Genomic DNA, 23,491 nt, shown 5'->3' on the forward strand with positions numbered 1-23,491 from the left:
AGGAACTTATTGGGTAATTTTGAGTTTTACCATATTCCTTTTTCAGCAGATGTCTGGGTAGGTAAAGTCCCCCATTACGATCAGGATTTGTGTTTTGCATATTGCTGTTGTTCATTCTAGAAATGCCTCGTCTCCCTCCTCTTCCTGATTTGGTGGTCTGTAATAGACCCCCTACCAGGACCTCACCCCTGTTTATTCCCTCTTTTATCTTTACTCAGAGACTTTCAACTGGTCTGCTTCTCACCTCCTTCTGGACCTCAGAACAGGTTTACAATGCAATATGTCCTCTCTTTTTTTCCCTGCCTGTCCTTCCTCAACAAGCTATAGCCCTCTATACCAATAGTCCAGTCATGAGATTTATCCCATCAAGTATCTGTGATGCAGTTAAGCTCAGTTAAGATTTATGTACTAAAACTCCCAGTTCTTACTGTTTATTCCCCATTATTATTACTCCTTGCTTGTGTGTACAGACATCTAAGATGTTAAGCGGATGCCCCCATGGATTTCCCTCTTGTTTCTCCTATAATTCTACTGTAATTTTCCACATTTACTTCTCCGCACACAGCTAGTTCTCTATTAAGGCCACCTTTTTTTACCTGGTGGCTTTTTTCACCTGCCCCCTCTGAACTTAGTTTTAAGCTCTTCTCCTAAGGTTGGTGAGTCAGTGCATGAAGATGTTCTTCTCCTTCTTGGTCAGACGGACCCCATCTCTTCCCAGCAAACCTCCTTCCTGCAATAGCATCCCATGGTAGAGGAAGTCAAAGCCTCCCAGAGACCCATCTTCATAACCCGATGTGACGAAGTGGGACTGTTCTTAATGTTTCCTCTGAATAGTGTGGGGGTGCCTCAGTTTCCCCATGGCAGTTCTTAAGTATCTAGGGGGTGGGGTAAGGGTGTATGATCATTGCAGAGCCCTAGAGGGCAGGTGTGTGCAGGAGTCTGGACACAGAGAATGGCCGACACCCTGTTTCCTGGCAACTGATGGCCTGGGCCCTTCCCCCCCTGCAAGGTGAGAGCTAAAGGGTTGGAAAACAAAGGAATCAGGTGACCACCTGGCCCGGGAAAGGAACAAAGCCCAGAGGAGGAGGGGCTGGAGGGGGTTTTCAGTTTGGGGCTGGCTGGGACATGGAGTGAAGTGCAGATGTGGTTTTCTGGCTCACTGCCCCCCAAAATGGACCCAGCTGAGGGGTCCCGTTCTCTGCACCTGCAAGCTCTATTTTAGACCATGTTCCTGTCGTCTAATAAACCTTCTGTTTTACTGGCTGGCTGAGAGTCACGTCTGACTGCGAAGTTGGGGGGCAGGACCCTCTGGCTTCCCCAGGAGCACCGCCTGAGCGGACTCGCTGGGGGAAAGCGCACGGAGGGGCAGAGGATGCTGAATGCTCCGAGGTCAGACCCAGGAAGGTGGAAGCTGTGTGAGCTGTGTGTCCTGAAGACAGGCTGCTCACAGAAAGGCGACTACCCCAGAGTCCTGACTGACTTCATGGGGAGCAGTTCCAGAGCATCGCCCAGGGACTCCGTGACACCAGCCAATAACCCTTCCTGCTCCTAACCCCCCAGGCTCCCCCACACAGCCAATAGCCCTTTCTGCTCCCCAGAGGCAGCGTGTGTGGGGGGGTCACACAGGGTCACATATCCCTCTCTCCCCCCAAGACTTCTACCAGGGTTTATATCCACCGGAGCCAACTGGCTCTTCCCCAGGGCACAGGCTGGGGCTGGCTGGTGTATGAGACTCACTGCGGACTTCTCCCTCTCCTCACACAGGCCTGGGCTCTGCAAAACTGCCGCGAGCTTCCCCTGGGCGGGCAGGGCAAGGCACTTGGCAGCAGGGCGCTGGCTCCCTCGGCCATGCTGCAGAGTGGCTAGTGCTCGCACCTCTTCCCGGCTCCTGCTCCCTCCGCATACAGCTGGCTCTAGCCCTCCGTGCCCAGCACCTCCCTGGCGCAGCTGGCTCCTTTCCTGCCCTTCCCCCCTGCACAGAGCTGGCTGCAAAGGCAGCCCCTCCCCGGGTGCAGCTTGGGCACCAGGCTCCCCAAGAGTGAGCTTCTGACTGGGGCCATGTGCTGGCAGCGGGGATGGTTCTGCCTCCACCCAGCACTCAGTGACCCATCCCCACCCAGTGTGAATGGGGGTGCGACCCTCACTCCCCTCTAGGTGAGCTGGGGGGGGAAGGAGGGGCTTCCTCTCTGGGGAAGGTCACTGGGCATAGGAAGCTGCTACTTTGATGGCGCTTCAGCACCCCCTGGTGCCACGCTGGGGCATTGGGTCAGCAATGACTCCGAGGGGACAGTGCCCCTACCGAGCCCCGCAATCCCACTCTCTGCAGCACAGCGCCCCCTGGTGCCACGCTGGGGCATTGGGTCAGCAATGACTCCGAGGGGACAGTGCCCCTACCGAGCCCCGCAATCCCACTCTCTGCAGCACAGCGCCCCCTGGTGCCACGCTGGGGCATTGGGTCAGCAATGACTCCGAGGGGACAGTGCCCCTACCGAGCCCCGCAATCCCACTCTCTGCAGCACAGCGCCCCCTGGTGCCACGCTGGGGCATTGGGTCAGCAATGACTCCGAGGGGACAGTGCCCCTACCGAGCCCCGCAATCCCACTCTCTGCAGCACAGCGCCCCCTGGTGCCACGCTGGGGCATTGGGTCAGCAATGACTCCGAGGGGACAGTGCCCCTACCGAGCCCCGCAATCCCACTCTCTGCAGCACAGCGCCCCCTGGTGCCACGCTGGGGCATTGGGTCAGCAATGACTCCGAGGGGACAGTGCCCCTACCGAGCCCCGCAATCCCACTCTCTGCAGCACAGCGCCCCCTGGTGCCACGCTGGAGGTGGCCGTGGGGTGGAGTAGAGCCAAAGGGGCAGAACAGAGTGACCAGTGGTACCTGGGGCTCCGGCCTGACAGCAGGATTGTGATGCGTCCCATAGATACTGATCAGACAGACGTTCCCTGCCAGAGAGGAAACTGCCTCATTAGAGAGAGGAAAGGGAGAAGGAGGGGAGGGGTTGTGCACCACAGGGGTTATGGGCCCAGTTCCGGTGCCATGCCCCTGGCTGGGGGGCAGGGAAGAAGGCTGGTACCTTTGGGTAGGACACGTCCGTCGGGCAGTTTGATGTCCTCGGTGCAGCGCCGGGACACGGCCGTGACGGGCGGGTGCAGACGCAGACTCTCCTTGATGCACATGGTGGAGAAGGGCACCTGGGACAGGTCCCCCTGCAGAGAGCAGAGCTTAGCGCTGGCCCCAGAGGTGGATGCATGGGGGGCCCAGTGTGAGCCCATGAGCCAGGCAATGGGGCTGGGACAGACTCGCATAGGCATGGAGCTGGCACTGAGGGGACAAACAACACCGTGACGAGGGGGGGGGGGGAGCATGCACATCTGAGTGGCAGGGTCCTTGGGCATCCAGGGGGGACATGCAAAACCCAGAGCAGCAGGGCCCTCGGGCACTGGGGAGCAGCCTAGGGCCATCTTGCAGGGGAAGCCCTCCAGCTTGTGGGGCTGGCAGAGGTGAAGGGACCCCAGTGCTAGGCATAGACTGGTGGGGAGGGGAGGGGAGGGCAGCGGCTGGGCTAACCCTCACAGGTGGGGTGGGGGCTGTGCTGGAACTACAGGGCGTGGAAGTGGGGGTGCTGGGGGTCAGCACTGCAGCTGAAGCAGCCATCTCACCATTCAACCTCCTCCGACTCCTTGTCCCGCAGTAAGTCCTTGATCTCCTCCCGGCAGCGCTCCTGGTACTCGGGGTGACAGGCCAGGTTATACAGCACCCAGGAGAGGCCGCTGGCTGTGGTGTCGTGGCCTGCAGAGAGAGGCCAGCGCAGCGTGAGAGCCGCGGGGGGCAGAGAGGGACCGTGGAGAGTCCGGGGCTGGCACCTCCCCCGGGGCCTTGCTCCCCATGACTCTCTGGCAGTGCCAGCTGGGAACTCCAGGCCCCTCGTGCCTGCGGGGCAAATGGGGTGACTCTGAGCATCTGTCTCCACTACCACCACCTCCTCCGTTGCTGGGACTGTCTGGCAGTGCCCAGGGGCAGATCTGTCTTAGCCCCATTTCACGGAAAGGCACACCCAGCTCACTCAGAGCCAGGGACTGAACCCAGCTCTCCTGCCCTCCCCCCAGAGCCATGTCATCCTCAGAGACCCCATCCTCCCACATGAGGCTGTGAGGTCAGCAGGCGAGCCCCCCCACCTCCTCTCCAGGGGGGCTCCTCACCCTCAAACATGAAGGTGTCGGCCTCAGCTGCGATGTCCTCGTCTGACAGGTCCTGGCCGTCCTCATCCTGCACAAAGCACACACTGCCGGACGGGTAACCTGGCTCCCCGTGACTCAGGGACCCCAGCCCCACCGGCCCACGCCTCCCCCACTTCAGAGCCTGGGAGGATGGGACATCTTGGGGTGGAGTGAGCTTGGCCATCTCCCCTCCACCCAGCCCGGGGAAAGAGGCAGTCCCTGCCCTGCCCCACAGCCCCAGGCCCCAAGGTGGGCTCCCCCCTTCCCCCATGCCCAGCCTGGCTCTGGTGTTAGAGCTCCCCAGAGGTGCCAGCCCCATGTCGCCAAGTGCAGTTCATATCGCTCCACGCTGAGCATGCTGGGAAGGCAGCTCTGGCTGGGCCGCCCCAGAGAGCTGGGCCGGGGGGCAAGTCCCGGTGTGACAGACATCACACAGCACCTTCCACCTGGCTCCCCAGGACTCTCTGGCAGTGCCAAATGGGAACTCCAGGCCCTGCCCTGGATGTCAACGAACCCCCACACTCCCGAGGGCAGGATCTCCCACTGTGTCCCCTTGGCCAATTGCAGGACATCCGTGACCTCCGCCCACCCCCACGGGGCAGGCCCCCCCATGTCCCCTTGGCCAATCGCAGGACATCCGTGACCTCCGCCCACCCCCACGGGGCAGGCCCCCCCACCACGTTACCTTGGCCAGGAGCAGGATGTCAATGAAGTCCACCGTCCTGCCCTGTTTGGATTTGAGCCAGGCCTCCCTGCCCCGGTGGCTCAGGGCCTGGTGGCGCCGCTGCACCACGTCGGCCGTGAAGCGGTGCACGGTGTCGCAGGTGCGCCGGAAGCGCCGCCCGTCGGGTGACAGGCGGTACAGGAAGTCGCAGTGCAGGAGCAGGCGGTGCTGGCGTCCCACCACCAGGGAGCTGAGTTCCAGGATGGCTGCAATGTAGTCTCTGGGTGTCCTGCAACACAACAGGCCAGCATGTGCCTGACAGGCCGGGGCGGGGGCCCCCTGATCAGAGCTGGGGGATCCCGGCGGGCTGGGCCTCGCCACAGAGCGATGGCGTGATCTCCCAGCCACGGGATCTCCGGGCCGGCCGGCGGGGAAGGGACCAAGCTTGGGTGCCTCTGGCTGCTGCTGCGGCTCAGCCAGTGTGCGACGGTGACAAATGACCAGAAAGGGTTAAGCATCCTGCAGGACAAATGACTCAGATTCAACCCTTAAAAACATACGGGGAGATCACGTTTGTGGTTTTGGGTATTTACGTACATACTAGCAGAGGTCAACAATGTAATCAAACAGTCCCTGTCCATGCTGTATTCGGTTAATTCAGAGATCAAAAGAACATCAATGAACTGTAAACGCAGGATATCGTCGCTGTATTCCTCTCTCTTTGAAATGTACAGCCAATCATCTGCGACTGGTGGAAAAACTGGCAACTGCCTTGTGTTACTTCGTGTAGCTAATTACCGGTGATGGACCTACTTCAGAGTCGCCCCGATTGCCTATTGTTGGTCTAAGGACTCCAACCTGTCAAAGAAGGCCTGGAGTTGTATAAAAAGACCCTTGGGTCCTGATCCTGTTTATCTCAGATCTGCTTGAGGCTTCATGCAGGGGAAGCCTAAGCCACAAGGACTGAGATCCCAGTTCTGACTGGACCGCCCTGAATATAAACACTGGACTATAACCAATGGACTATTTCTGAAAGAACTCTTTGCCTCTGCAAAGCTCTCCATCTCGGCTATAAATCTGAACCTCAAGAATTATACTCATGTCTGTATGTGCACCAGTGCAGTAAAACAGGTGCAAGCTGCCGACGAGGGCCCTGCAGTACACGTATAAACTGGGGGCAGGAGGGTTCTGGGGTGATGGGACTGAGGTGAGGAGCTTCCTGGCAGCGAGAGGCATGCAACAGCAGGATCATCCCCCAAGAGTCACAGCACAGCCATGCCGACCCCACAGGCGTTAGCAGACAGACCTGCGAGTGCAAGCACCAAGCACCAGCCTCCGCGCAGTGAGCTGCAGGAGCTCCACCCCCAGTGCTGACCCGGGCCTGGCGCAGCCCCCCAACGCCTCCAGACACCCCACTGGAGAGCCCCTGCCCAGGCCTGCAGTAACACCCTCCCCGCCCTGGGATCTCCAGTTCAGAGACCCATTCCGTGAATCCGGCCAGGCTCACTGGGGCCAGGCCAGGAAGGGAGGGAGGGACCCTGCAGCCCATTCGCCCCACTCTGACCTCCCCCAGTGAGGGGGCTCCCACCCTCGGGTCAGCGCGGGGCCCTGCTGGGGGAGCTGCCCCCGCGTCACTCACTCCTGGCAGTTGCCGTTGCAGCCGAAGACGCATTTCTGCAAACTGTCCAGGGTCATGAGGCTGATCTGACCAGACATGTCCAGGGAGGTGGATCCTGACGCCACCAGCCGGCGCCACTTGGCCTGTGGGGGAACAGCAGCCCCCGAGCAGCTGCCTGCAGGGACGGCACTGCGGAGCCCAGTGCCCATGCAATGCGGGTGGGCCAGCGTCAGAGACAGGCAAGCAGACAGGGGAGGAGGCTAGTGGACTGGTGCAGTGCCAGGGCTGGGCATGTGGTGGGGGCAGGTGAAAGAGCAGTGGGCAGGCGGGTGGGTGGGCAGGGTATCGGTGCAGTATATGCCCGGGGGGCGGTGCAGGGCCAGAAGCACTGCGTAGTGATGGTACAGCATATTGCATAGGGTGTGGGGGAGGCATGGGGAGGGCAGGCTGCTGGTTCCACATATGCCAAGGGAGGAAGGCACTAGTGCAGTGTGTGCCATGGGGGGAGGGTCACGGGCAGGCTGGGGGTGGCAGGGTGCCAGGGCAGCGTGTGCCATGGGGGGGAGGGTCCTGGGCAGGCTGGCGGGTGCCAGGGCAGTGTGTGCCATGGGGGGGAGGGTCCTGGGCAGGCTGGCGGGTGCCAGGGCAGCGTGTGCCATGGGGGAGGGTCCCGGGCAGGCTAGCAGGTGCCAGGGCAGCGTGTGCCATGGGGGAGGGTCCTGGGCAGGCTGGCGGGTGCCAGGGCAGCGTGTGCCATGGGGGAGGGTCCCGGGCAGGCTGGCGGGTGCCAGGGCAGCGTGTGCCGTGGGGGAGGGTCCCGGGCAGGCTGGGATTTGAAGGGTGCCAGGGCAGCGTGTGCCGTGGGGGAGGGTCCCGGGCAGGCTGGCGGGTGCCAGGGCAGCGTGTGCTGTGGGGGAGGGTCCCGGGCAGGCTGGCGGGTGCCAGGGCAGCGTGTGCCGTGGGGGAGGGTCCCGGGCAGGCTGGCGGGTGCCAGGGCAGCGTGTGCCGTGGGAGGGGCCAGAGGCACAGGCATAGATTTGGTGCCATGACGGGAGGGGGTTACTCACATGCATGATGTCAGTGCTCTGGTTGAAGATCTTCATGTAGGGCTTCAGGATGTCGAAGTGGAAGGCTGGCGTCAGCATGCGCCGGTGCCGACCCATTTCGGAGCATTGCTCAGCAGCAAACCATCCCCTGAGATGACAGGCACTCAGCTCAGAGCCCTGGCAGAGATCCCGCAGCCCAGGCCCCCTGCAGCCCGCTGAGTCGCAGCCAGCTGGGGTGCTCAGCGAGAATCAACCTCCCTGGTGCATGTTGGGCAGCACGAGAGTGCGTGCACGTGTGCAATGCGTGCATGGGTGGGGGTGTGAGTGAAGCATGTGTGTGTGTGTTTGTGGGGGCACGTGTGGGCATGAACGTGCAGGTGCATGCGTGTGTGTACGTGCAGGTGCGTGGTGGTATGCACACAGAGGTACGTGCGCATGTGACGACGTGTGTGTGATCCTGGGCACACCCATGTGCTGGCGCTCACGGCTATGGCACGCATAGCTCCAGCTCCACACTGACATAAGAACGGACAGACTGGATCAGCTCAATGGTCCATCCAGCCCAGTCTCCTGTCTGCCAACAGTGGCCATATCCCTCCTTTGTCGTCTCTTTTCCAAGCTGAAAAATCCCCGTCTTTTTAATCTTTCCTCATATGGAACCTGTTCCATACCCCTAGTCATTTTTGTTGCCCTTTTATGAACCTTTTCCACGTCCAATATATCTTTTTTGAGATGGAGCAACCACACCTGCATGCAGTCTTCAAGATGTGGGGGTACCATGCATTTATATAGAGGCAATATGATATTTTTCTGCATTATTATCTCTCCCTTTTCTAATGGTTCCCAACATTCAGTTCGCTTCTTTGACTGCCGCAGCACACTGAGTGAATGTTTTCAGATAACTATCCACAATGACTCCAAGATCTCTTTCTTGAGTGGTATCAGCTGATTCAGGCCCCATCATTATTTATGTATAGTTGGGATTATGTTTTCCAATGTGCGTTACTTTGCATTTATCAGCATTGAATTTCATCTGCCATTTTGTTGCCCAGTCACCCAGTTTGGAGAGATTCTTTTGAAACTCTTTGCAGTCTGCTTTGGACTTATCCTGAGCGGTTTTGTATCATCTGTAAATTTCGTCACCTCTTTACCCACTTTTCCAGATCATTTATGAATATGTTGAATGGGACTGGTCCCAGTACAGACCCCTGGGGGACACCACTATTACCTCTCTCCATTCTGAAAACTGACCATTTATTCCCACCCTTTGTTTCCAGTCTTTTAACCAGTTACTGATCCAGAAAGGACCTTCCCTCTTATCCCACGATAGCTTACTTTGCTTAAGAGCCTTTGGTGTAGGAACTTGGTGAGTCACTCCCCTTCCCTTGGTCAGTCAGGGACTGCGATGAGGTAATGCTCACCTGACCCTGAAGGGTCAGGGTGGGGGGACACAGCCAAGAGGGAAGAAAGAACATGATAAAAGGGAGAGACATTTGCCATGGTCTTCTTCTCTCTTCCACCTCCATCCACAGACCTCACCAAGCCACTGAAGCGCTGATCAAAGGGGAGAGCCTGGCTGAAGGACAACCAGCTAGCCTGTGGTGAGAAGCATCTACATTTGTAAGGACAATAAAAGTGTTAAGATCAGCTTAGAATGTGTTTTGCTTTCATTTTGTTTGACCAAATCCGACTTGTTTTGCTTTGACTTATAAATCACTTAAATCTATCTTTGTAGTCAATAAATCTCTTTGTTTATTCTACCTGACGCAGTGCATTTGGTTTGAAGTGTGTCAGAGACTCCCCTTGGGAGAACAAGCCTGGTAAATATCAATTTCTTTGTTAAATTGATGAAATCTCATAAGCTTGCAGCGGGCATAACTGGACACTGCAAGACGGAGGTTCCTAGGGTTGTGTCTGGGACCAGAGATATTGGCTAGTGTCATTCGATTGCACAGACCAAGGAGCAGCTTACATGCCAGGGGCTGTGTGTGAACAGCCCCAGAGTGGGGGTTCTCACAGAAGAGCAGGGTAAGGCTGGCTCCCAGAGTCAAGGATTGGAGTGACCTAGCTGATCATCGGTCCAGATAACACCAGAGGGGAACATCACACCCTCCATTCCCCACAAGCCCCTCCCCTGGGGTCCGGGCCCCATGACACCAAGCACAACAGATCCAAACCCAGAAGAAAGGGCACTCACCTAGCCAGGGCTTCAGGAAGCCGTAGAACAGGTAGTCCTTGGGTGCGATGGCAACTGTGGGGGAGACCAGAGACGGGCAGGCCCAGGGGTTAGTGCTGAGACACACATGGCTCGGGGGTGCAGAGATGCGGCACACCTGGGGTTTAGTGCTGAGATACACACACGGCAGAGTGGAAGAGAGATGGGCGCACCCCGGTGTTAGTGCTCAGACACACACGGCACTGGGGGCGGTAATGGGGTGCACCCTGGCGTTAGCGCTCACACACACATACACGGTTTAGGACACAGGGAAGGAGTGCAGGACTACTGTTATCAGAGCCCCGGCTGGAGCTGCAGCTCCAATGGGCCCCCTTTTGGTCTGGAAAGGGGCAGCTGCAGGAATGTGGGTCTGTCCAGTGCCCACCTGCTCCACAGGCTGTTTCCTAAGGAGCCTTGGCGCATCGCCCTGTGAAAGCAGCCCCCATCAGACAAGGCAGAACCCTGCTGGACACCCTGCTCCAGGCTCTACCCTAGGAGCCAGGAGGGTGGCTGCTGGGGCAATGGGACAGGCTCAGTGAACAGCGTGAAGGAGCCACACGACAGGGACCAGGTGCTGAGCCACCAGGCCCCTCACGCAGAGCAGGCTTGCTCTGAGCGAGTCACAGACAGGTAGGAGGACACGGGGCACAAGCAGCATCCGCAGCCTGGGCCAGGCCTGCAGCGCGACAGAGACTCCTCCTGGGGCAGTGCCTGTGACCCACGGACTGCGTGAGCTTGGCAGTCACGTGGGGCCTTCACAATAGAGAGCTTGGCATCCTTAAAACTCCCTATTAGCTGTATTCCCTGGCTCTGCGAGCAGAGTGGGGATCCTGTGGCTACAGCAGGGTCTGGAGGGGGCTGGGAGCCAGGACTCCTGGGTTCTATTCCTGTCTCTTACATGGACATGCTGTGTGAGTCCCCTGCCCCCTCTGTACCTCAGTGACTCCCTACCTCGCAGGGCTGTGCGAATGGCTGGCACTTGGGTGGGTGACACGGGAGACGGGCAAAGGTGGCTTGGCAGGCCCAGCTCTCTGAGACTGAGCTGGCCTCAGCTGCTCCTCTCCCTGGGTCAGCCAGAGACAATAGGGACAGAAACTGCCCCCCCTGCACCACTAGCCCCACGACCACCCCCTCTCTGCACCATTCTCCAGATTCCCCCACCCCCAACATCCCACTAGCCTCACGGCCATGCACCCCCACAACAGTATCAGCCTCACACTCTCTGCTGCTCCCCATAGGCCCCCCCAAGAATATCGGCCATTTGGTCCTTATGACTCTCCCTGACCTGTTTCTCCCCTGGACCACCTCCCTCATTGTCCCCTTCACCCCACAGCCCTGCCGTGCCCCCTTTGGGACCATGGACTGAGTTGATGAAGGTGTCCCTGAGCCAGCTGGATGCTATCAGATCCCCCACTCGCCTATCACCAGCCAGGGATGCTGGCAGGGCTGCAATGAACCTTTGCTCCCATGGGTCACTGGCCCAGAGCCTGACGGCAGCTCCAGCTGGGCTTCAGCCAGTGGGACGTGCTCCTCTCAGGACGCTAAGGGATGGCTACAGCCTCTGCCCTAACTCCTCTGGGGCCAGGGGGACTCACTAAGGACCCTGGGTTGGCAGCACCCAGCCAGACAAGCAGCCCAATGAACAGCCACCTGCCGAGCTGAGCTCGGCCTGAGACCTGATCCCTTCCCCCAGCCCCGACAGCCAGGCAGCTTCCTCCTCAGCCACGTGGAGGAGGGCTGGTCTCAGCAGCCAGTCCGGCCGGGGGCTTTTCTAGGGAGCAGCTGCCCTCTCACCACTGGGCCCATGTCCCTAGAGGTCCCGTCATGGCGGGTGCAGCACACATGACATCGAGAGCTCCAGGCGCCTGCTGGGAATCCAACCCCTGCTGAGCCCCAGGACAGACAGACGGACGGACACACAGACTCCTGGGGCTGGGGCCACCCTCACTACCTGACTCCAGCAGCACGGGTTTAACGGCCTCTGGGTGGAAGAGCCGGAGAATGGGAAACCAGGGCCCAAACCACCAAAGGCAGGAGTGGCTGTAGCCCCCGGCGAGCTCATCTGCGCACTGCATCCCCTCCTCCGCGCTCTGACCCTGCAACGAGGAGCCAGGGGTTAGCCACGGGCCAGCTGGGACTCCGGCCACGTCTCCGGCCAGGGCGACATGCTGGGCCCAGCGCCCGACGCAGCCCACTGCAGGAGCGGCAGCTCCCCAAGCAGACCCACTGCTGGCTGCTCTCAGAGCGCCTCTGGCTTCCTTTCTAATGGGGGAGGGAGGGCTGCCCTCACCTGGCAGTCGGTTGGATGGGGCCACTTGGGGCTCCCTGTGTTATTGCAAACACGGCTCCCAGCCATTCTCCGTGCAGAGGTGAACCCGGGGGCTCAGTGGGCAGCGAGCATGAGCCCTCAGCCCCGGCATGAACTGGCTACATGCATTCACACAGCCCCAGCACTGCATCCCCGCCCTGCACTGCTCTGCCATCCAGCTGAGCTGAGCAGGAGACTGAGGGCTCCTGAGCCCCGAAGCACCTCTCTCCTGGCCCCGTGACATCCAACTCTGCTCCAGGGAGCAACGCTCATTGCTCAGACCCAGCTGCTGGCTTTGAGGACTAAGGCCAGACCTCCCCTCTCTGTGTCCTGCCAAGCCCACCTGGCACTGGGGGAGGGAGCTGGACTCTGTTCCCGCTGCTGCATCAGCAACGGGATTGTTTACAAAGTTCCCGCAGACTGCACTGGGCTCCTGGGCACAGCGAGTCATACAAAGGGCTGGCGGGGTAGGGCTGGATGCTAGGCTGGCGGGGAGGGGCAGCATTTCTATTTGTTGCTTTGGCTCTGGACTTAGGGCCCTGGTGAAACTTCCAGAGTCACTTCTCAACCACCCTGCAGGGCAGCAGTTCAGGGATGAGCAAACAAGCCCCAGCGTAGCTCCACGTGCCCGTGGCCCTGCGGGCCCAGGCGCCACTTGGAGCAGGGCTAATTGGGAAGAGTGGCAGCAGTACGTCAACGGGGACAGATGTCCCCTCCGCAAGGGGGCAGAAGAGGCTGGAGCAGGAGCCCCCAGGCCAGGGAGCACCGACCAGGCTGGGGGCTGGATTCCGTCGGAGTCTGGCTTCAGCTCATCGCGCGTCCCCCTGCAGCGCACAGCCCCAGCAACTCGCTCACCAGAGAGGGGCCTGCGCTGGCGGTGCTGGGACACCTGCAGGTGTTCTGCCTGCTCCTGCACTCCTCGCCCACACCCCAGTGGGACTCTGCCCCATCCCCCTATGGCAGCAGGCAGCCTTCTGGGTGCCCCTGGATCCAGAGAGTAGCAGGGGCTGGGCTGGACTCCCCAAAGCAGTAAATGACACAATCTCTCAAGAGCCAAACAGGAATTGGTACAAACGAGGGCACAAGGAAGACCCCACCCCCCAAACACCTGGCCCCCGCAGCTACATGGCCCCATTTTATTCCCCTGCCTCCCTGCACAGAGCACGTTGACGGCCTTTGCCCAGGGTGAGCTGGTGCAGACAGTGGCCTGCAGCAAGAGCAGTCACATCAAGGGAGCTGGAGGAGCTGGACTAAGGCAGCCTGTCCTCCAGGGGGGATCCAGAACCGCCCGGGGGGGAAAAGGGGATTCTGTAGAGCTGCACAGCCCAGCCTGTCCGACAAGGTTTCCACTGCAGCACGGCCCCAGAGACAGGCTGAAGCTTCCTGGGGCTGCCTGGGCAGAGCTGTCCCACAATGGAGCAGGGAGGCAATAGCCCCTCCCTCCAATGTGCCCCCACCTCAAATAGCACAGCGACAGCTGGGGAGGGGTCTGGGAGGAGCCACCAGAACACCTCAAGCTCTGGGAAACCTGCCTCTCTGGGGGAGGCTACAGGAGCCCAATGGATTTAATTTCTTCAAGGGCAGGAAAAGAGGTGCCTAGATCCCAGCTACCAGCCCCTCCATGGGCAGGGATGCCTGGCAGCAGGGGGCTCTGCCATCCAGCAGACAGTGGCAGAGTCAGATCCAGCAGGAACGAACTCAGACTGACAACACAGTGCAGGTGTTTAACAGGGAGGGGATCGAGCCCTGGGAACTGTTAGGATATAGATATTCAGGCCTGTCTGTAAAGGCCTATACTCTAAGAATTTAGGTGTATTCTTATCACTTGGCTAATTATAGAGGTATAAAAGAAAGAATCAAAATCACTGTCTGCTGGTGTAAGGGCCTTCTCTTACTATGACAGTCTGAGGCCCTGTTCTTAGCTAAGACCTTTGGCTAAGCAGCAGAGGCAGCCATAAGCTGGGAAGCGAACAGTCACCTCCTCACATTCCAAACTAGTCACATTGAAATCAGGTGCTATTGGGCTGTTAGGCACTATCAGGACAGGATGGTATTCCTATCACCTCCAGAGAAAGGGAAGTGCCTAGAAAATGTAAAAGGAAACTTAGTTTGATAGCATCCTGTCTGGCAAGAACTCACTTATCAATAGCTGGGATGTGAAATCCTCATTTCTGTATTGTCTTGTCATTATAGTTCCCACTTTGCTATTGTTTGTCTGTATAATCTCTGTCTGGTTCTGTGATTGTTCCTGTCTGCTGTATAATTAATTTTGCTGGGTGTAAACTAATTAAGGTGGTGGGATATAATTGGGTACATAATCATGTTACAATATGTTAGGATTGGTTAGTTAAATTTCAGGAAAATGATTGGTTAAGGTATAGCTAAGCAGAACTCAAGTTTTACTATATAATCTGTAGTCCATGAGGAAGTGAGTGGGTGTGGGTGGGAGGGGGTGGGCATGTGGGTGAGGGAAATGGGAACAGGGAATGGGGCTGGGGAAATTGGAATAATGTTTGGCTAAGGGCAGGAATGGGAACAGGGACACAGGTGTAAGGCTCTGTGGTGTCAGAGCTGGGAAGGAGGATACTAAGGAAGGAAACTGGAATCATGCTTGCTGGAAGTTCACCCCAATAAACATCAAATTGTTTGCACCTTTGGATTTCGGGTATTGTTGCTCTCGGTTCATGCGAGAAGGACCAGGGAAGTAAGTGGGTGAAGGAATAAGCCCCCTAACAGGAACAGCTGGCCCAGGGACACAGGGGCTTTGCCATCCCTGGGAGTCTTTACATGGAGATGGGCTGTCCCTTTGTAACACTCCCTCCAGCACAGCCAGGAGCTCGGGGCTGGCTGAAGGGAGCTCTGGGGAGGGTCTCTGCCTTGTGTGACACCGGCAGTCAGATTAGAGGAGCAGAATGGTCCCTCCTGGCCTGACCCACCCTGCATTCAGCTCTGGGCCCCCTGGACAGTAAACCAATCCCAGGGGTCAAGGCCAGAAGAGGCTGCTGGGCCCACACAGTGCAGAACACAGGGAAGAGCAGCCAAGGTGGCAGGGAAGGATTGGTTCACCCGGGCAGAGGAGCGAGTCAGTTGAGCCAAGGGGCCTGCACTGATTATGTATGAGAACACGAGGGTTGTGACCCACGGGGCTGGGGGGTTGACCTGGAGCAGAGGGAAACCCAGGCTGGACAGTGCGGACTCCGAGGAGCTATTGCAGGGAGACTGCCATTAGCTCCCCAGACGGATTGTCCTGTCTGGTGCCTTCCCCAGGGCTCTGGTCGGGCTGCTCTGCAGGGTCTCAGGTGACTGGCTCCCAGCCCTGCCCTGGGGAAGTCAGGAAAGCCTTCATACCACCATGATGTCACACTGGGGGTAAGGGACTGGCTGGGAGCCCTGTCCCTTGGGATGTTCACAGCTAGCCTGGCCAGGGCCCTGGAGAACAGATTGCTGGGGCCAGTCCTGCATAGGTTCCCAGGGGACGGGCTAGAGGGCCCCAGCTGGTGTCTCCCATCTCTGGCCCCACAAGTTGTGTCTATTGTGCACGTAGACACCCGTGACCTGCCCATGTCAGCTGACTCGGACTCAGGGCTGTAAATCTGAGGTATAGACATTTGGGCTTAACTGGAGCCCAAGATCTGGGATCCCACAGGGAGGAGGTCCCAGAGGCCAGGCTCCAGCCCCAGCTGGAATATCTACACTGCAGGGTAACAGCCCCACAGTCTGAGCCCGAGCCAGCTACAGGTGTCTACGTGCTGTACGGACATACCCTCAGAGCCTCACCTCCACCCCCAGGAGCCAGCGTACCTGAGGCTGTTGTGATCGGCTTGAGGAAATCAGGGTGCACCAGGCCCAGGACTGGCAGGAAGGGCCCCATCCATGTCACAAAGACCTGGGAGAATGTAGCCACTGTTTGGGACACCAGGCTCAGCCCCTCCTCACCAGGTATGAACTGCAGGAGGGACGGGGCAGAGTTAATATAGGAGGGACCCAATCCTACCCGGGACTCCTGAGCAAGTCAGCGCATGCCAGGCAGGGGCAGAATCGGATCCTGTGATCAGAGGCAGGACTGCCGTGTGCAATGCCTCACCAAGTGTATCTGTCAAGACCCTCGCTCCTGGCCCAGTGCTCACATCCCATCCATCTTGGGGGATGCTCCCCAGAGCAGGCAATACATTTCCGAGACTGCCCCTCTCCCCAGAGACCTACAGACTGGCCTGACCCCTAGTGTCAGGGGACCCTCCGACACCAACCCTATCTCCCCTCACTGCGCTGGTGGCTGCTCTGAGGCCAAACATGCCTCACTCCAAGCAGCCAGTTGGGTCTCCTAGGTCCCTCTGTGCTCTGAGGGGCAGAGTTCCTGCAATGCCCGATGTCACAGCACATGGTGATTGGCTATGCCCTTGCCAAAGCTACACCAGGTGGGGCCATCCTGCCAGGGGCTTTATAACCCTCCCTGCTCCACAGCAAAGGCGGCCGAACAGGCCCAGGGGCCACTTACCACCAATGCAGGCAGAGCCATTGGGGTGCAGCTGGCTGGCAGGGGTGTCATGGGGCTGGGCCAGGGAGCATGGCAGGGGCCAGTGGTGAGCAGAGATGCTTCTATGGATTGGTTCCCTTAGAGCCCCTGCCACTGGGCAAGTGTCTGGACACCAGCACCCAGAGCCACCCACCAGGGCACATCCCACGCTCAGCCTGGGGCCCTGCCTGGAGAATGTGGCATTTGAGTGCAGGGCACTGAGTGGTTAGGGGGCCATTTGCACCCCTGTCTCACTCTGCATGTGGGCCGGCATCCCACCTGCCCCATCCAGTGCCAGAGGTGGATCCCAGGGCCCTGCCGTATCCGGGGTGCATCAGACCCAGCAGCCATAGGAAGGGCCCCACCCACAGCAGGAGGGGGAGCAGCAGCATGGCTAATGCCTCTGCCTCCAGCTCAGGCCCGCCTCGTTGGGTCAGGAAGTCTGACTGAGTTCAGACGCTGCTCACTCTGGTGCCAGACAGGGCGCGTGCTGAGAACATGGCGGAGCTGTCCCAGGACCCTCGTCTCCTACCCCTGCTCGGTCCCAACCCCATTCCCATGTGTCATGCAGCTGCAGCGAGCACGGCGCCCTGAGCAACCTGCCATGCCATGCTCCCCTTGCCAGCACCAGCTGGGGCCAAAGCCCTTCACCTGGGAGAGAGGGAGAGGCTTGAACCAGCAGGGTCACCTGCCCCCAGCCCTCTCAGGGGCTATTCTACCAGCCCCTCCCTTGGGGTGGGCCAGGGTGGCTCCTCCCAGCAGGGGTCAAGCCATGTCTCAGTGGCAACAAGGAGTAAGAGGGGAGAGAAGACACTCACCCCCTTCTCGCCCCCACGGGACATGACACCTACCATCCCCAAGTGTCCCAGCAGCCAGTTGCGACGCGGGGGCTCCGGGAAGCAGCGCAGCCGCTGGCAGGTCACATAGTAGCGGTGCCAGGATCTCCCAAGCTGCAGGAAGGTGCGGAAGAGCAGGGCCAGCAGAGCAAGGAGCAGGGCGGAAACGGTGTAGGCGCGGAAGGGGGTCCGCTCCATGCTCAGCAGCTCCAGCACCCAGTCCGTGAGCGGCAGCATCCTGTGGGGAAAGACCGGGCTGTTACCGGGGGTGAACTGCCACTGGGTCCCTTTGTTACAAGCTGTATGTGCGTTACTGAGCTGCTGAGAGGTAGATACACTGGAGGGTAGGGAAGGGTCCAGAGTGACCTAGACAAATTGGAGGACTGGGCCAAAAGACATCTGAGGAGGTTCAACAGGGACAAATGCAGAGTCCTGCACTTAGGAAGGAGGAATCCCATGCACCGCTACAGTCTGGGGACCGACTGGCTAAGCAGCAGTTCTGCAGAAAAGGACCTGGGGATTACAGTGGATGAGAAGCTGGATAGGAGTCAGCAGTGGGCCCTTGTTGCCAAGAAGGCCGACGGCATATTGGTAGGAGCGTTGCCAGCAGATCGAGGGACGTGATCGTTCCCCTCTATTCGGCACTGGTGAGGCCACACCTGGAGTGTTGCGTCCAGTTTTGGGCCCCCACCTCAGGAAGGATGTGGACAAATTTGAGAGAGTCCAGCGGAGGGCAATGAAAATGATTAGAGGGCTGGGGCACCTGACTTACGCGGAGAGGCTGAGAGAACTGGGCTTGTTTAGTCTGCGGAAGAGAAGAGTGAGGGGGGATTTGACAGCAGCCTTCAACTACCTGAAGGGGGATTCCAAAGAGGATGGAGCTCAGCTGTTCTCAGTGGTAGCAGACGACAGAACAAGAAGCAATGGTCTCAAGTTGCAGTGGGGGAGGTCTAGGCTGGATATTAAGAAACACTATTTCACTGGGGGGTTTAATCATAGATCATAGAATATCAGGGTTGGAAGGTGTCACGGAGTCCCTGGGCGATGCTCTGGAACTGCTCCCCATGAAGTCAGTCAGGATTCTGGGGTAGTCGCCTTTCTGTGAGCAGACTGTCTTCAGGACACACAGCTCACACAGCTTCCACCTTCCTGGGTCTGACCTCGGAGCATTCAGCATCCTCTGCCCCTCCGTGTGCTTCCCCCAGTGAGTCCACCCAGGCGGGGTCCTGGGGAAGCCAGAGGGTCCTGCACCCCAACTTCGCAGTCAGACGTGACTCTCAGCCAGCCAGTAAAACAGAAGGTTTATTAGACGACAGGAACATGGTCTAAAACAGAGCTTGCAGGTGCAGAGAACGGGACCCCTCAGCTGGGTCCATTCTGGGGGGCAGTGAGCCAGACAACCACGTCTGCACTTCACTCCATGTCCCAGCCAGCCCCAAACTGAAAACCCCTCCAGCCCCTCCTCCTCTGGGCTTTGTTCCTTTCCCGGGCCAGGAGGTCACCTGATTCCTTTGTTCTCCAACCCTTCAGCTCTCACCTTGCAGGGGGGAAGGGCCCAGGCCATCAGTTGCCAGGAAACAGGGTGTTGGCCATTCTCTGTGTCCAGACCCCTGCACACACCTGCCCTCTAGGGCTCTGCAATGATCATACACCCTTACCCCACCCCCTAGATACTTAAGAACTGCCTAGGGGAAACTGAGGCACCCTCACACTATTCAGAGGAAACATTAAGAACAGTCCCACTTCGTCACATCTCTCCCCCCTTCGAGATCGAACTGAGCGGGGTCACTTTAGCCGGTGACCTGGGGAAGTTCGAAGCCACCAACGTTCCCATGGATGCCCCAGCATCTCTCCCATTCCTTGGTAGGAGTTACACCAGGCCCTTCCATTTTCACACCCTCCCTTAGGTCAGGGGTGGTCGATAGCACTCGCAGGCCGCATGTGGGAAGGTTTATGCAGCCCATGCCCTTTGGCCACCCCAAGAATGTCTCCCCATTGACCATCACCTTCTGATCCCACTGGAGGTCCGAGGGGCCTGGCCCCAGGAAACTCCACACCGACATATAGTTTGGGGTCAGGAGTGGGAGCCTGTCCACATCCCCAACCATCTGGCTGACGGAGTCTATGGCCTTGGGACCCAGCAAGGGAGCTAGACACCGGGGCTTTTCCGCAGGGTCCCCCTGGTTCAAATCGTCAGCCTGCTCAAAGGCAGTGAGGTGGGCATCCACACACCCCCCCTCCTTAACCAGGGGCAGCAATTTAGTCTCGAGGTTCCCTGCGGAACTGGCCCCCCGGGATCTATCCCCACTCACCCCTGGGGGGGTCCCCTAGGCCTCTCCGCTCCCCCACCGCCAGTTCATGCTGCTGCTGCTTCTGCAGCTCTTTCTCGGGCTCTCGCTGTCTCCCACGGTCCTCTTGCTCTCTCAGACTCAGCTCCAATCCCGTCCGTCTCGATCCCCCGATGGGGAACCCGATCGTGAAGACCCCCGTCTGGTCGGGGACAGGAGTCTTGGCGATGCCTGGCTCCCGCTTCAGCTGCTCCCAGATCCTGCTATAGCCCCAGTTGGGGTCAGGAATCTGTTCCTTAGAGCAGTCATCCTCCTCCAGCTGCACGATTAACTCTGCTTTGGTGAACTTTCCAACGCTCAACCCTCTCTTTTTGCACAGGGTTACAATGTCCTTCTTAAGGAGACGGTGACAGGCCATCACTCCGCTCCTCCCAAGTTGTTGTGGACTCACAGGCCCGTGTGTTCTCAGCTCCCCACGGTTTCCAGGGAGAACCCCTAGTGTGCCAGCCCTTCTCGAGGTCACCGCCTCTTTGCCAGGGTCGAGCTGCAGACTCCTCCGCCCCTTGGACTGCTCGCTGCAATCCCCAGGGGAACCCTGTTACTGCAAAAGTCCTTCTCTCTCCCCGGGCCAAGCTGCAGGCTCCTCCGCCCCTGAGACTGCTCACTGCAGTCCCCAGGGGGACCCCATTACTGCACAGTCCTTCTCGCTGGTCACACACTCCCAGGGGTTAACCGCCCCCCGAAACCGCTCCTTTCTGAGCCTTCAGCAGGCCTGGTCCTCGGCAATCCCCCTTCGTGTTACTGCTCCCCAGTCACTTACTGCAGGAAGCGCCATCCACGGGGTGCAGTACATCCCACCGCTGCCACCAGTTGTCACGGAGTCCCTGGGCGATGCTCTGGAACTGCTCCCCATGAAGTCAGTCAGGATTCTGGGGTAGTCGCCTTTCTGTGAGCAGACTGTCTTCAGGACACACAGCTCACACAGCTTCCACCTTCCTGGGTCTGACCTCGGAGCATTCAGCATCCTCTGCCCCTCCGTGTGCTTCCCCCAGTGAGTCCACCCAGGCGGGGTCCTGGGGAAGCCAGAGGGTCCTGCACCCCAACTTCGCAGTCAGACGTGACTCTCAGCCAGCCAGTAAAACAGAAGGTTTATTAGACGACAGGAACATGGTCTAAAACAGAGCTTGCAGGTGCAGAGAACGGGACCCCTCAGCTGGGTCCATTCTGGGGGGCAGTGAGCCAGACAACCACGTCTGCACTTCACTCCATGTCCCAGCCAGCCCCAAACTGAAAACCCCTCCAGCCCCTCCTCCTCTGGGCTTTGTTCCTTTCCCGGGCCAGGAGGTCACCTGATTCCTTTGTTCTCCAACCCTTCAGCTCTCACCTTGCAGGGGGGAAGGGCCCAGGCCATCAGTTGCCAGGAAACAGGGTGTTGGCCATTCTCTGTGTCCAGACCCCTGCACACACCTGCCCTCTAGGGCTCTGCAATGATCATACACCCTTACCCCACCCCCTAGATACTTAAGAACTGCCTAGGGGAAACTGAGGCACCCTCACACTATTCAGAGGAAACATTAAGAACAGTCCCACTTCGTCACAGAAGGGACCCCAGAAGGTCATCTAGTCCAACCCCCTGCTCAAAGCAGGACCAATTCCCAGGTAAATCATCTCAGCCAGGGCTTTGTCAAGCCTGACCTTAAAAACCTCTAAGGAAGGAGATTCTACCACCTCCCTAGGTAACGCATTCCAGTGTTTCACCACCCTCTTAGTGAAAAAGTTTTTCCTAATATCCAATCTAAACCTCCCCCACTGGTAAAGCACTGGAATGGGTTCTCTAGGGAGATGGTGGAATCTCCTTCCTTCAAGGTTTTTAAGGCCCAGCTTGACAAAGCCTTGGCTGGGATGATTTAGTTGGGGTTGGTCCTGCTTTGAGCAGGGGGTTGGACTAGATGACCTCCTGAGGTCTCTTCCAACCCTAATCTTCTATGATTGTATGTGTGAGCCAGGAGAGAACCCAGCCCCCCTAGCCAGCCAATAACCCTTCCTGCTCCTAACCCCCCAGGCTCCCCCACACAGCCAATAGCCCTTTCTGCTCACCAGAGGCAGCGTGTGCGTGTGGGGGGGTCACACAGGGTCACATATCCCCCTCTCCCCCCAAGACTTCTACCAGGGTTTATATCCACCGGAGCCAACTGGCTCTTCCCCAGGGCACAGGCTGGGGCTGGCTGGTGTATGAGACTCACTGCGGACTTCTCCCTCTCCTCACACAGGCCTGGGCTCTGCAAAACTGCCGCGAGCTTCCCCTGGGCGGGCAGGGCAAGGCACTTGGCAGCAGGGCGCTGGCTCCCTCGGCCATGCTGCAGAGTGGCTAGTGCTCGCACCTCTTCCCGGCTCCTGCTCCCTCCGCATACAGCTGGCTCTAGCCCTCCGTGCCCAGCACCTCCCTGGCGCAGCTGGCTCCTTTCCTGCCCTTCCCCCCTGCACAGAGCTGGCTCAGGGCTGCCGCACAGAGCTGGACCTTGCCCCAGCTGCCTGCAGGCTCAGGGCGGTTCCCACCCAGCTGGAGCCTCTCCGGGACCCTCCTGCACACAGCTGGCTTCAAGCTTTTACTCCCGGCGCCTCCAGCTCCTGCCCGTCTCCCCCCATCACACACCTGGGGCTGGGCTCTCCTGGGGGGCACAACGGCCACTCCCCGCCTGCCTACCTACCCCAAAGCCGGCCTTCCCCAGGCCCTGGCTTCCTTACCTGCCAGAGCTCCCTGGACACCAGCTGCAGCAGCCTTTCCCTTGGGTCCTACAGCCTGACAAGTCTGGTGCAGCCAAGGAGGGACTTCCCCGTCGCGGTGGGCTGTAACCTCAGGAGCAGCTGCCTGCAAGACCGGTCCCCAGCTGAGACTCCATAGCACGGCGTGCAAAGCCGCTCTGGAAACCAAAACGCCTTTGTCCCCGGCGCGCCTGCCCTGAGCCCCGCTGCGTGCCCCCAGAGCCTTTGCATCGCTCCGCGCCCTCAATAGTTATGGGGCACCTCCACTGCCGCCCCGCCAGCAGCCCTCCGAGCCCTGCCCCCCGCCCCCGGCTCCCCCTCCCAGCCCGGGGCATTCGCTGCTGCCGGGATCCCGGCTCATGGGAAGCCCCACTGACACCGAGCGGGGGGGCTGGGCCATGCAGAGCCCGGCCCGAGCAGGGGACGAACCAGCCGCTCCGCTCACCTGGGCCGGGCACGGACCCTGGGACTCACGGGCTAAGCTCCGGGAGCGGCCTTCATAGCCAGGCGGGGCCAGAGGAGGGGCTCGGCTCGGCTCGGCTCGGCTCGGCTCCGTGGGTGATGGGCTCCAGGCTGGGACACGATCGCCCCCTACCGGGGGTCCGCGCGGGTCGGGGTGTGGCTCCGAGCGGCCGCAGCCCGGGGCCGTCGCTTGGCTCCAGTGCCGGCAGAGCCCAGCCCGCCAGCTCCAGAGAGCAGGGGCCACAGCTCACGCTCCAGCCCGCAGGGCCCGGGAGCCACCTCTGCTCTTGTATCAGCAGCTGATTTGTCTGCCCGGTTCCACCCGGGGGGCACTGTGCCGCTGCCCCTCCCCGCTCCCCCCCCAGCTCTCCCCATAGCGACTGCAGAGGCCGCAGCGCTATGCTGGTGCCAGCCCGGGGCCCTTGTCTCTCTGGCGAGGGGGCAGGGAGCCCAGCCTGGTGCTCAGGGCCTCTGCAGCTGGCCGGACACCGGAGGGGAAAGCCCAGCCTCCCCCCACCAGCCAGCGTGAATTGGCTCTGCACTGGATGAACCTGG

The 23,491-nt window shown here is 59.5% G+C and overlaps 1 pseudogene; it reads right to left on the reverse strand.

The window, feature by feature from the left end:
• Positions 1-2,645: 2,645 nt before the first annotated feature.
• LOC142070278 (ultra-long-chain fatty acid omega-hydroxylase-like) lies at positions 2,646-22,689 on the reverse strand (annotated as a pseudogene).
• Positions 22,690-23,491: the final 802 nt, after the last annotated feature.

Source organism: Caretta caretta, chromosome 28 (assembly GCF_965140235.1).
Source record: "Caretta caretta isolate rCarCar2 chromosome 28, rCarCar1.hap1, whole genome shotgun sequence".
NCBI classification, from domain to species: Eukaryota; Metazoa; Chordata; order Testudines; family Cheloniidae; genus Caretta; species Caretta caretta.